Source organism: Cyprinodon tularosa, unplaced genomic scaffold (genome assembly GCF_016077235.1).
Source record: "Cyprinodon tularosa strain WSP-4 unplaced genomic scaffold, ASM1607723v1 ctg629, whole genome shotgun sequence".
Lineage (NCBI taxonomy): Eukaryota > Metazoa > Chordata > Actinopteri > Cyprinodontiformes > Cyprinodontidae > Cyprinodon > Cyprinodon tularosa.
The window spans coordinates 286,876-299,535 of NW_024039373.1; the positions used below are offsets into that span (position 1 = coordinate 286,876).

Sequence of the window (12,660 nt, forward strand, 5' to 3'; positions counted from 1 at the left end):
GAAAGACGGGGCTTTGATTCACAAAGTGACCGCAGCTCGTTGTCTTCCTCCTCGAATAGTTCTTCCAACTTGCGTAACTTGCGTAACTTGCGTAACTTACGTAACTTACGTAAAAAACGTGACGTAAGTCGTGCTCCCCAGAGCCGGCGCTCTAGGCTCTGGTGCTGCGGGAATCGAAAAAAGAATCGTTCAGTGAGCTGCCAAACGATGCCATGGAATCGGAAAATACGGAACCGGTTCTTAACAGGAACCGGTTTTCGATTCCCATCCCTAGTTGTGTCTGATGAGTGACTTGATGAAGCTTCTTTCCATCGATAGCAGATACTCTGAGAGGCTTAGTTAAAGGAACAGTCTCAATTTTTAACTGCTGGACCAGATCTGAATCAATCAGGTTTCTTTCACAGCCAGAGTCGATGAATGCGGATAAAGTGAGATTCTGGTTAGAAAAGAACAGAGTTGCAGGCAACAACAAATGAGGAGTTTTCTCAGATTTTAGGTGGCCCGTCAGACTCCTCACATCCTCTGACGGGCCCTGGCTTTTGATTTAGCCGGGCATGAAGCAATAAAATGGCCAGTCTCACCACAATACAGACACAGTTTAGCCTTAAATCTCCGTTGCCTCTCTTCAGGGAATAGCCTAGTGTGTCCAACTTGCATTGGTTCGACCTCCGTTCCTTCTGAAGAAGAAAAATGAGAGATTTGGACAGGCGCTGGGAGAGTCTGATTCTTAGACCTTGGCTTGGTACTGGGTTCTGCGGAACCAGAAAAAACAGAAGCATTATTAAATGCAGGATATGAAACAGAAAAATTCAGGTTTCTTTGCCTTGAGTGATTTCTAGTCCGAAGTCAATTATCCAACCTGATGGTCAAATGGATTAAATCCTCCAAACTAGCAGGTTCGTCTATTGTGGCGAGTTCATCTTTAATGTTGTCATTCAAAGCCTTAAAGTAAGCACTCTTAAGTGCACACTCGTTCCATCCTGAGGCTGCGGCTTTAACCCGGAAGTCAATGGAGAACTCAGCTACTGTGGAATCTCCCAGTTTTAAATTTAGCAGGGCTCGGGAATCAATAGTTTTATCTGAGTCATGGTTGAAAACTTGAGAAAACTCAGATATGAATTCAGAAAAAGTACATGAAAAGCTGGACTCAGAAGAGAACCTTGCCTCCGCCCATTCAAGGGCTCGTCCAGTAAGTTGAGAGAGAATGAAGGAAATCGTTTTCCTATCATTTGGAAAACTGCCAGGGGAGTGCTCAAAAAGCAAACGACACTGAAACAAAAATCCTTTACACTCCTTTTGATTACCTGAAAATCTTTCAGGAGGACTCGGACGGAACTCAGGAAATGACGTCACGGACGGTGACCTTAGTGGCGGAAGTGGTTCCGGAACAGGACGGACTGCAGGCGTAGCATTAGCATTTCCCATGTAGCCAGCATAGTTCTGCAAGTCTTGGTTCTGATATTCAAGTTTATTGTGTAACTCACGGAGGGTGTGCACTTGTCCAAGGATTTGGGCATCCTGCTCCTCAAGCCTCCTCCGGAGGTGATCTGCTGGGCTTTGTGTTTGGCCGCAGTGTTCTGTCATGGTTGGTTTAGGAATCAAACCCACATGCAGAACACCACTTGGAGACTGATAAAAAGTTCAACAGAGTTTATTAAAGGTTGCACAAAGATAACATGAACTGGATTCAGGTAAACTGGTCCGGGCGGGATTCTCAGGCGTCTGCAGAGACGGATAGTTTGATTAGCCAGGTTAACAGATGAATCGTTGCTTTTCAGATGTTTCTGAGAATACCTTGAAGAGGTCCAGGCTTTCCTTTCTGAGAGGGGGAATCGGTTGGGTCCAGAGACTGTTGGTTCAGCAGAGTGCTCAGCAGCAGCAGCGTCTAGCTTCTGACTTTCGGGTGACAGTCCTTGGTTGGAGTGATTAGCTCTTTCCCTAAGAGCAGCAGGTGGATTCCAGAGTGAGATCTTCAGGTTTGGCTCTCTAGGGCAGGCAGGCGGGTAACAGGCTAAGCTCATCCAGAGCTTCAGACAAGAGACAAGTTTCCTGTGAGCGAGAAGACAGAGACTGGTTAGAATAGGGTTTCTCCTTAGAGACAAAGATTCTAGTAGTTACAGAGGCTCAGGTTCGCTAACCAAACTTGGTCAACACTGCGGCGTTGAAGGAAGGTCTGGCTGCTGATTATATAGGCAGGTCTCCTGATGGGCTGATGAACGTCAGCTGTGCTGGAGGGATCCAGCCCAGGAGATCCACAGCGCACTCTGCTGGAGAAGGTGGAGAATCTCCAGATCCCAACAGGATCAATGCATGCAGCTCCAAGCTGAGTGATAACAGGCCTTTTTTTTTTGGACACTGATTTTGTTTTATTACGCCTAAGTAAAATAAAAATGAAAATAAAAAAAAATAAAACTGGGGCTTATATTAGCTTGAAAAGCAGCAGTTTCAATATCTTAAGCCCCACAGCTCTTGTCGCTAGAGATCTGAAATTTTCTGCATTTGTGGTTGACATGCTGTAGAACAAATGTAATACAATGGCCTGCCTTTTCTCAAGCATATCTTTATTACTGCTATTCCAAAAAGACCTATCATTTTTTAGAATAAAAAACAACAACTTTGAGCCATGCTTGAACTGATGCAGCTTGGTCTATGTCCATTAAAGAAATGTATTCAAATCACAAGACTATATTAAAATCCACACATTATTCTGGTTTAATCAGTGCAAACGAGGGAAACTCTAAAACATCTTCCTACTTCTCCCTACTGACAAAATGTAAAAAAACCTAAGGATTCACTTCCTCTCGGTTACATTTCTTCTTTCAAAAATTGAACAAATCCATCTACAGCTGTTATTGACTTCTTCCTGATCTTCCTCTGCCCCTATTCCACTTACACCTACTCAGTTATTCTCAGCGTTCATCCTCCATTCATTCAATGAAATCCTAAAAAAATATTCAACCTGCCAACTGGACCTGCTTCCCACCATTCTTGCAAAATCTGTTCACCCCTCACTGTCTCCAATTATGACAGACTTCATTCATTCTTCTCTTATAACTTGCATTGTTCCTTCCAGACAGCAGCTGTAACTCCAATACTAAAGAAACCTGGTTTAGATCCCACCAACCTCGATAACTTTTGACCAATTTCTAATCTCCCATCCACCTCCAAAATGATTGAAAAAGCAGTAGCTGCTCAACTCCAAATTCATCTTTACGGCAATAATCTCTATGAAAAATTTCAACCTAGTACCCCTGGAGGTTCTGTCCTAGAGCCCGTCTTGTTTATCATCTACATCCTCTAAGGCCATTGCCTTATTTCCTGAAAGTATCATATTAATTTCAATTGCTATGCTGATGACACCCAGCTCAATCTCTCAGCAAAACCCAACTCCATACTCTCACCTTCCTCCCTTACTGACTGTCTCCTTAATACAAAATCCTGGTTTACTTCAAATTTTCTCAAATTAAATTCTGATAAAATCTACAAAATCTACAATAGACAAATCACATAACTTTCCCCTGACCACTGATAATGTTTCCATTTTTCCCTCACTGTATAGTAGGTTAAGAGTTCGGTTGTCATCCTCAACAGCACCCTTTCCTTTTCCTCTGCAGTCTCTCCACTGATGTCCTTGTCCATAGCTTGGTCACTTCCTGCATATTACTGCAATTCCCTCCCTTTTGGTATTACACATAAAATGATGCAAGAACAACAACAGTTCTGGTGTAGCATGACTTAAATGTGTTTTATTAAAAAAGACTTGGAAAAAAAAACATTGTCCCTTATTTCCTTTATACATTTACATGCCAGTAATAGTTTAATTATATTGCTTAGGAGTGTTTAGGATTCATGGCTTGACTTCGGATTTTCATGCAAAAAACGGGATGCTTTCTTATGTTTTCCTTAAAAATACTAACAAAATTACTAAGAAGTTACTTTTGCTTCATTAAGTCATTACTAAACAGTGCAAGAAGCAAGAGTTACTGAGTAGCACAACTTAGACATTTTATTGCAAAATATTGATTAGCTCTAATTTTTGTTTTCTGAATTAAATAGATTTTCAGAAACTCGTTAAATGTTAACTTAAGTCGTCTAATTTTAAAAATATCCAAAACATATATAAATCATTTTAAAGATTAATTGTGATTAATTTATCACCTCCCCATGATTAACTAGATTTAAACCACATCCTGAAAAACTAAGAACAAAATACACAGTAAATGTCAACTGCACCACTTTACAATAAAATGAAAGTTTATTCCAGTCATACAGAAACAAGCTTTACCAAATTTTCCTTACTGGTTCTTGCTACTGAACGATGCAGTCAAGTTCAGTTTATCATTCAAATTGGTTAAAAGTTTTCTGTCCAAGCAGAATGCATCAAGCCACACTAAGGGACTTTCAGCATTCTTTCGTCCTTGAGGAAATTTTAGACCTTTGCTTCTATTGGGTTGTTTTTCAGCCTGTCCAAATGTCTGATGCTGTGATCAGGACACTTGGCAGTTTTCGTTGGATTATTTTCTCCAAAGTGTTGAGTGTGAAGAGGCTCCCCTAGTGCAGTTTCAGTACACATCACCCAGCAGCTACTGATTATTCAGCAGAAAAGACAGAGGAAGAGCTCTAAGAAATGTTTAAACATTAAAAACAGACCACATCCATGATAAGATCAAGAGATCTGATCCAGAGGTTTTCTGTGCTTCTGATCATGTCAGATTCAGTGGGTCATTACAACAATTTAGATTTAATACATTATAATTAGTGATGATAAAAAAATAAAATGGGTGGATTGTATTTTTCTTCTTTTAAATTTTTTCCAATTTAAAGAAGATGATTAAATGTGGTTACTACGGCATGTTTAGTGATATAAATCACAGCCTCATCATGTTAAACTTGTATACTTTTTCAAACTCGCGTTTGAGATTGCTGTGACATGCAGTCATAGCAATGCTCTTTTCTAAGAACGAATTCAAAGAATTATTGAAGATTTTTTTTTTTTACTGTCAAGACAAAACTATGAAATATTGTGATAAGATTTTAAGGCCACATCACCCAGCTCTACTCTTGATGGAATGCAAGACTTTTACCCTTTCATTTGTGCATTTCTGAAGAATAACTTACTTAAGATAAGGTGACTATTGTGATTTAGTACTTTTTAGTACAATGCATGTCAGAATAATAATTGTTAGGAGAGCAGTAGGCCTGTGTGTATTTAGCATTATTATTTGTATTATTATTATTATTATTCCTTTTTTGCATTAATTACTGCATCAGAGCAGTGCAGCCTCTAGATAAGGATCTTGTGCTTCTACTGAGGCGTTATTGAAGATCAGCTTGCTCTGATTGTGGCCCTTTTCTCGTCTGCATTGTTTGCTATTTATATTATCTTTCTATTGACAAACTAATAGTAAGGACTCAGGTGAGTTTGCTGGCCAGTCGTACCGTGGTACCACTGTCATCAAACCCTGTATTTTTTGGGGGGGAGCAATGAGAGGAGGGGTTAGGTGAGTAGACCACAGAAGACCAACCAAAACGAATGACACGGCCCTGAATCATTACTGAATGTGGAAACTTCACTCAGACAGCCTTGATTTTATGCCTCTCTACTCTTCCTCCAGACTCTTTGACCTTAATTTCCAAATTAAGCAAAAAAATTAGTTTCATCAGAAAAGAGAACTGCGGGACAATAAGCAACTTCCCATTTTTTCCTTAGTCTCAGCAAGAGAGTTCTGGTTCAGGGGTAGCTTAATAGAAGGAATATGACAGTTGTAACCCGTGTCCTGAAGACATCTTTGTGGCTCTTTAAGTCCATGTCTTGGATCCTCTGAAGGATTTGACCAATTATGCTGCTTAAATCTTTTCTTTAACATTGTTTCTTTTCACTTTTCCAAGTTTTATTTCGTAAACACTGGGCTTCTTTAGCATTTCCCTTTTGTGGTATACTCTCATTGCGGATAGTGTCCATGACCATCTGTTAGTCAGGTGTCAAGTCAGCAGCCTTCCTCATGATTATGTAATATTGCATTTCCATATTGGGCATACTTTTTATTGGTGCCTTGTAATATTGAGAACAGAACTGTAAGCTGTTATCATTAATATTAGAGGAATGCAACAATGAGGTGCTAGAGAGGAACCTGTTGTATTATGTTATTTGCTCTTGTTAAACCCTTAAACTTTAAGGGTTTTAGGAATAGAACACCCAAAACATGATTAGCCTTCATTTTCTACTCACCCCCATGCTGAACAACACCCTGGAGTACTTCTTTGATATCTCAAATGCATCTGGAGATCTGGGAGGCTTCTTGCTGTCTGCTGACATTCAAATAATGAAGGTCTATGGTGCCTGAGACAGAAAGGTCCATAAAAGTCCACAAAAAACATGTCAATATTCCTCCATACTGCTCGTCCAATGTATTCCAAGTGTCCTGAGTGGGTAGCATCCAGAATTTACTCGAAACGAAGTCATTTAGAATGTTTTTAGAGCATAAAAGTGTATTAGTGTATAGGATTTCCTGAAAGCGCGCACCTGCACGTTCACGACGCTACGGAAGCCGGCAGACCAAACCAGATGAAAGTGCGCATTCAGCGTCTTCTCTGCCAATAAAGCAAGCGTAGAAGAAGAAATGTGCTGTTTACCTGTGCAAAGAAAGAAACAACGAAAGAAAAATGTCTGAGGACTTCAGTGTTGAGGAAGAGCATGAGTTCTTTGCTGAGCTGAATGCGCACTTTCGTCTGGTTTGGTCTGCCGCGGTTTCCGTAGCGGCGTGAACGCGCTTTCAGGAAATCCTATACACTACTGTTTATGCTCTAAAAACATTCTAAATGACTTTGTTTCGAGTAAATTCTGGATGCTACCCACTCAGGACACTTGGAATACATTGGACAAGCAGTATGGAGGAATATTGACACGTTTTTTGTGGACTTTTATGGACCTTTCTGTCTCAGGCGCTATGGACCTCCATTATTTGAATGTCAGCAGACAGCAAGAAGCCTCCCAGATCTCCAGATGCATTTGAGATATCAAAAAAGTACTCCAGAGTGTTGTTCAGCATGGGGGTGAGTAGAAAATGAAGGCTAATCATGTTTTGGGTGTACTATTCCTTTAACACAACCGATTCTTCCAGTAAAACAAAATGATAGAGGGGGGATTTTATAGTCTTTAAATGACAAACTAAAAGTAGGGAACATAGTATACAAGCAGCCTTACAAATAAACCAAACTACTGACAGTCAAAAAGCCATTGTAAGAAGTTTCCGTAGAGACGAGAGCAGATCGAGGTGTTCTGCATTTGATTGAGGCAACGAAAACAGCATTCTGAATACAGCCCCTACCCTCCTTTCTCATAACCGACTCCTGCTGGTAGTGGTGTGAGTTTTCTTTAAAGGGGAGGAGACAGAAACCATTGCTGCTCTAGAGATGAGAAACCTGAGGGTTTTGGCTTTTAAAACTTTCCAACCCATATCTTTACGGTAATCACCATGGGCACATCAGATACTGTACATTGTGAAGGTGTGTATCAGAATTTCAGTGTGGTTGACAGTAGTATATTGTTGTGGTGGGGACATTTTTTTTCCATGCAGCCTGTTGTCCACACTGCCCTTTTCTGTAATGGGCAAAATGAAAGTATACTTCATGTTTGTTTGCAAGAAGAGGTGTGAAGCAGATATACAGACGCAGAATTCTCTGTTGCAGACAAATTCTGCTGGTTAGTATCACCAAAGAGGAACAGAAACCTAAAGGAACAAAGTCAGTACAGTCTAATATTTTCACCTCAGTCAATTTAACAAAGATATAAAAAAGAATTACCTTATAGGAGGAAGCAATACCTAACACTTTGAGTAATCATGTTAGTAGTACAGCTCATCTCATATTTATTTGCGCCTTTGGCTAAAACCCTTTGGAAACTCTATTAAAGAAATTCAGACTCAGGATAAAATTAAAACCTTTTATGCAATATATCTCTACCACAACAAATAGCTCTGTAAATGAAACTATGTGCTTTTCTCAGTTGAGAATAATATTGGGCTTTTTGTCAATAAAATTCTCTAACATTGTCTCTAACATTAGACACATGATGAATAGGGAAAGAGATGCCTGCTTTGGGGAGTGGTGGCCTAGTGGTTGGAATATTGTGCTTGAAATCCAGAGGTTCTGAGTTTGAGCAACACTCTCACAGACTGCCACACTGGGTCCCTGAGCAAGACCTTTAACCTCCACACTGCTTCCTTGGCGCCGCACAATGGAAGCCCAGTGCTTCCCAAGGAGATGGGTTAAATGCAGAGAGTTCATTTCGTCGCTCTGTACTTGTGACAGTGTAATGACAATAAAAAAGCTGGAATAAAAAACAAAAAAGAATAGGTAGAGAATGAGTACTACTACAGAAGAGGATGTATAACGCTTTGGACCTTAACTAAAGAAGGATGTTAAACAGAAATCTGGTAAACTCCAAAATAATTCAGAGGACATCTTTTTTTCTATCACCTGTTCACAAGTGAAGGAAGAATGGAGAAGGATGTCGATATTCAGTGCTAATGATAATGCAGACACTGAACCGGTCTGTTGTGGTGAAGAGACAGCTCTCAATTTATGTAGCCATAAAATCTAGAGCATGACAGAAAGAACAAATGCAAGCAGCACTCCCTTAGAGACTGGGAACATCTTGGGCTTCTGAGAAGAAGGAAATCTGTGATTCTGCGCTGAGACTGCTGCCCCCCTCGTCCCGGTCCTGGATGAAGCAGAAGACAACAAGTTCAAGTACAAAGATACATACACAATATATTCTAGCCTGTTTTATTTGGCAGTTTTTGACTATTTCTGTTATAGCTTTCTTAGCTTCCACATTTTTTTATGTCTGTTTGGTTATTTTTAGTTCATTATCACTTATTTGTCGTGAATGAAAAGATTTCTAAAGCACAGAGGTAAAAAAAAAAAAACGTCTCAACTTTTAACTTGCGGTCCTGCATTAAGATATTACCTTGTTTATGATATAATGCATTGCTTACTAACAAACACAACATTTCTATTAAATTTCTGCCCCCACACTATAAAATTCTGAATTAGGAGGAAGAAGATGCACTTTTAGGAATGCTCAGTGGCGCAGTGGGTAGCACTGCTGCCTTGCAGCAAGAAGGTTCCGGGTTCAGTTAGGTTAATTGGCTTCTCTAAATTCTCCTTAGGTGTGAGTGAATGGTCATTTACCAGCGATAGACTGGTGATCTGTCCAGAGTGTACCCCGACTTTTGCCCGTAGACAATTGGAGATAGGCACCAGCACCCCTCGCGACCCCATCTGAGATAAAGCGTGACAGAAAAAGGATGGATGAAGATGTACTTTAATGTTTTTAAATGTATCAAACAATCCACAGCTCTTACACTGCTTCTTCCATTATGTCCCTAATCAACACTACATCACTACAGCCTTTGTGACGCTTGTATATTTATATTAAATCATTCTTCGGAAAGCTCTTACATCAGGCTACATGTTTCCACATTATAGATTCAATAAACATGAATGTTTACAATATGCAAACTTTTGAAAAATGGCTTCAAAGGAAATTACTGCATCCTTGCCGAAACTATAAGACTGTGTGGTTAAAAGTAAGTCTATTAAGGATCAAATGGACCACTGAAAATGTAACTATTTCACTAAAAGGTATTACAATAGGAGGCTATTTCTGCAGTAATACTGCCCTCTTCTGGATAGTTTAACTTAGAGAAAAAATTGATTTAACTCCATCATGATATTTAAAAAAAATTATATTTTTGATATATTTTAAAAAATAAAATTTGGACCAAGTTGTTGTGGAGTTTGAATTTCTATCTTATATATACACTCACCGGCCACTTTATTAGGTACACCTGTCCAACTGCTCGTTAACACTTAATTTCTAAGCAGCCAATCACATGCCGGCAACTCAGTGCATTTAGGCATGTAGACATGGTCAAGACTATCTCCTGCAGTTCAAACCGAGCATCAGTATGGGAAAGAAAAGTGATTTGAGTGACTTTGAATGTGGCATGATTGTTGGTGCCAGAAGGGCTGGTCTGAGTATTTCAGAAACTGCTGATCTACTGGGACGCATAACCATCTCTAGGGTTTACAGAGAATGCTCCGAAAAAGAAAAAACATCCAGTGAGCGGCAGTTCTGTGGGCGGAAATGCCTTGTTGATGCCAGAGGTCAGAGGAGAATGGCTAGACTGATTCGAGCTGATAGAAGGGCAACAGTGACTCAAATAACCACCCGTTACAACCAAGGTGGGCAGAAGAGCATCTCTGAACGCACAGTACGTCGAACTTTGAGGCAGATGGGCTACAGCAGCAGAAGACCACACCGGGTGCCACTCCTTTCAGCTAAGAACAGGAAACTGAGGCTACAATTTGCACAAGCTCATTGAAATTGGACAATAGAAGATTGGAAAAACGTTGCCTGGTCTGATGAGTCTCGATTTCTGCTGCGACATTCGTATGGTAGGGTCAGAATTTGGCGTCTACAACATGAAAGCATGGATCCATCCTGCCTTGTATCAACGGTTCAGGCTGGTGGTGTCATGGTGTGGGGAATATTTTCTTGGCACTCTTTGGGCCCCTTGGTACCAATTGAGCATCGTTGCAATGCCACAGCCTACCTGAGTATTGTTGCTGACCATGTCCATCCCTTTATGACCACAATGTACCCAACTTCTGATGGCTACTTTCAGCAGGATAATGCGCCATTTCATAAAGCTGGAATCATCTCAGACTGGTTTCTTGAACATGACAATGAGTTCACTGTACTCAAATGGCCTCCACAGTCACCAGATCTGAATCCAATAGAGCATATTTGGGATGTGGAGGAACGGGAAATTTGCATCATGGATGTGCAGCCGACAAATCTGCGGCAACTGTGTGATGCCATTATGTCAATATGGACTCCCTGAGGAATGCTTCCAGCACCTTGTTGAATCTATGCCACGAAGAATTGAGGCAGTTCTGAAGGCAAAAGGGGGTCCAACCCGTTACTAGCATGGGGTACCTAATAAAGTGGCCGGTGAGTATATATATATATATATATATATATATATATATATATATATATATATATATATATATATATATATATATATATAGAGAGAGAAAAAAATATATATAGATGGCCGACATTCGCTCATTTTTTGTGGAAAGATGAATAACTTGAGTTTGTTTTTGCATTAAAATGAGTTTTGATTACATTTCTAGTGAGAAATGTATAGTTTGTTGCCAGAATATTTACTCAGGGAATGTACATATTCACTTGCTTGTTCGTTTCTTGCAAAGATTTTTCAAGATAATGTGAAACTGAAACGTTTTGGTATAAACATGGCTGAGATTTCTCTAACTTTTAGTGGGAAAATCAATAATTTCAATCAGTTTCTGCATTTAAATGGGTTTTGATTACATTTATAGCGAGAAGTGTAGGGTTTATTTACATAATATTTACTTAGTGAACATACATAATCACCCGCTTGCTAGTTTTTGCTACGGGTTTTCGGATCTCGTCAGGATTATGTGAAATTGCAACGTTTTGGCTGCTACCCATCGCCTAGCATTTAGCTGCCGCCCTGATTCAACATTGAATTCTTTGTGATTTAACTCCATCTGACGGATCAAACCCTCGCCACTGCGTGCATTTCGTCTGAGGTTGATTTTCAGATCAATGCATTACGTCGTGGCATACGGGAGAAACTAATGTTAAAAAGATGATCATGGGTTAAGATCGGATGTGTTTTATTTGGAAATCTACCGGATCCTTTGTGCATTTAACTTCCTGTTTGGTGCGATCTCATTGATGGATTTTGACCAGATTTTGACCAAAGAGGAACTCAAAAAAAAAAAACAATTTAAATACACAACCAGAATATCTGGAATCAGTGACAGAGAGCGACTGGGACCAGAAGTTTATTAATTTCTCCCCATTGATTTCCATTCAAAATGTTTTCGCTCCCACCGGGCTCTAGGGAAGGGGCGTGCATACCGCCACCTACTGTTCATGAGTGTGTAGCAACATTGTTTTACATCTATTAAATTCAATTTTTTTATTTTGTATTCTGAAGATAAATAAATAATGCTTTCCTTAATCTATAAATATCTTTTATATTTCCTTTATTTCCCAATAATCCTTTAAGACTCCATTCTTGGCCTGTCCTTTCAACTCTTTTCAATTTCTTCCTTTCAGGTCCAGATGTTTTACAGTTCATCAATACGTGTTCTACATTTTCTATCTCTCTACATCCTTCACATTTATCATTATTTTTCCTCCCTATTAAGTATAAATTGTCATTTAAATAAGTATGACCTACTCTTAATCTGATCATTATTATTTCTTCCCTTCGGTTTCTCTCATTAATATTTCTATTTAATACTGACTTTTTTACTTTATATAACCTTCTTCCTTTTTTATCTTCATTCCACCTTTTTTTGCCATTTTTCAATTTCTTTCCTCTTAACAAATTGTTTTGTTTTGTTTTACCTACAATTTGAAGGAAGTATTTTGAAAAATATCCTACATGCCAGGACTTACAGGTAGGGCTGGGTATTGTTCAAAACTTTTCGGTTCCGGTACCAATACCGATACCTTCACTTCGATACCGGTTCCTGAATGATACTTTTTTCGATACCAGTTTTATAATATCAATTCAAAGAAAAAGC

At 39.4% G+C, this 12,660-nt stretch overlaps 1 long non-coding RNA gene across 1 annotated transcript; it reads right to left on the reverse strand.

The window, feature by feature from the left end:
- Positions 1-1,633: 1,633 nt before the first annotated feature.
- Positions 1,634-1,924, reverse strand: LOC119798507. The gene is made up of 2 exons (XR_005282724.1): positions 1,795-1,924; positions 1,634-1,722 (listed from the first exon to the last, which is right to left on the reverse strand). It is a non-coding gene; the product is annotated as an uncharacterized LOC119798507 (long non-coding RNA).
- Positions 1,925-12,660: the final 10,736 nt, after the last annotated feature.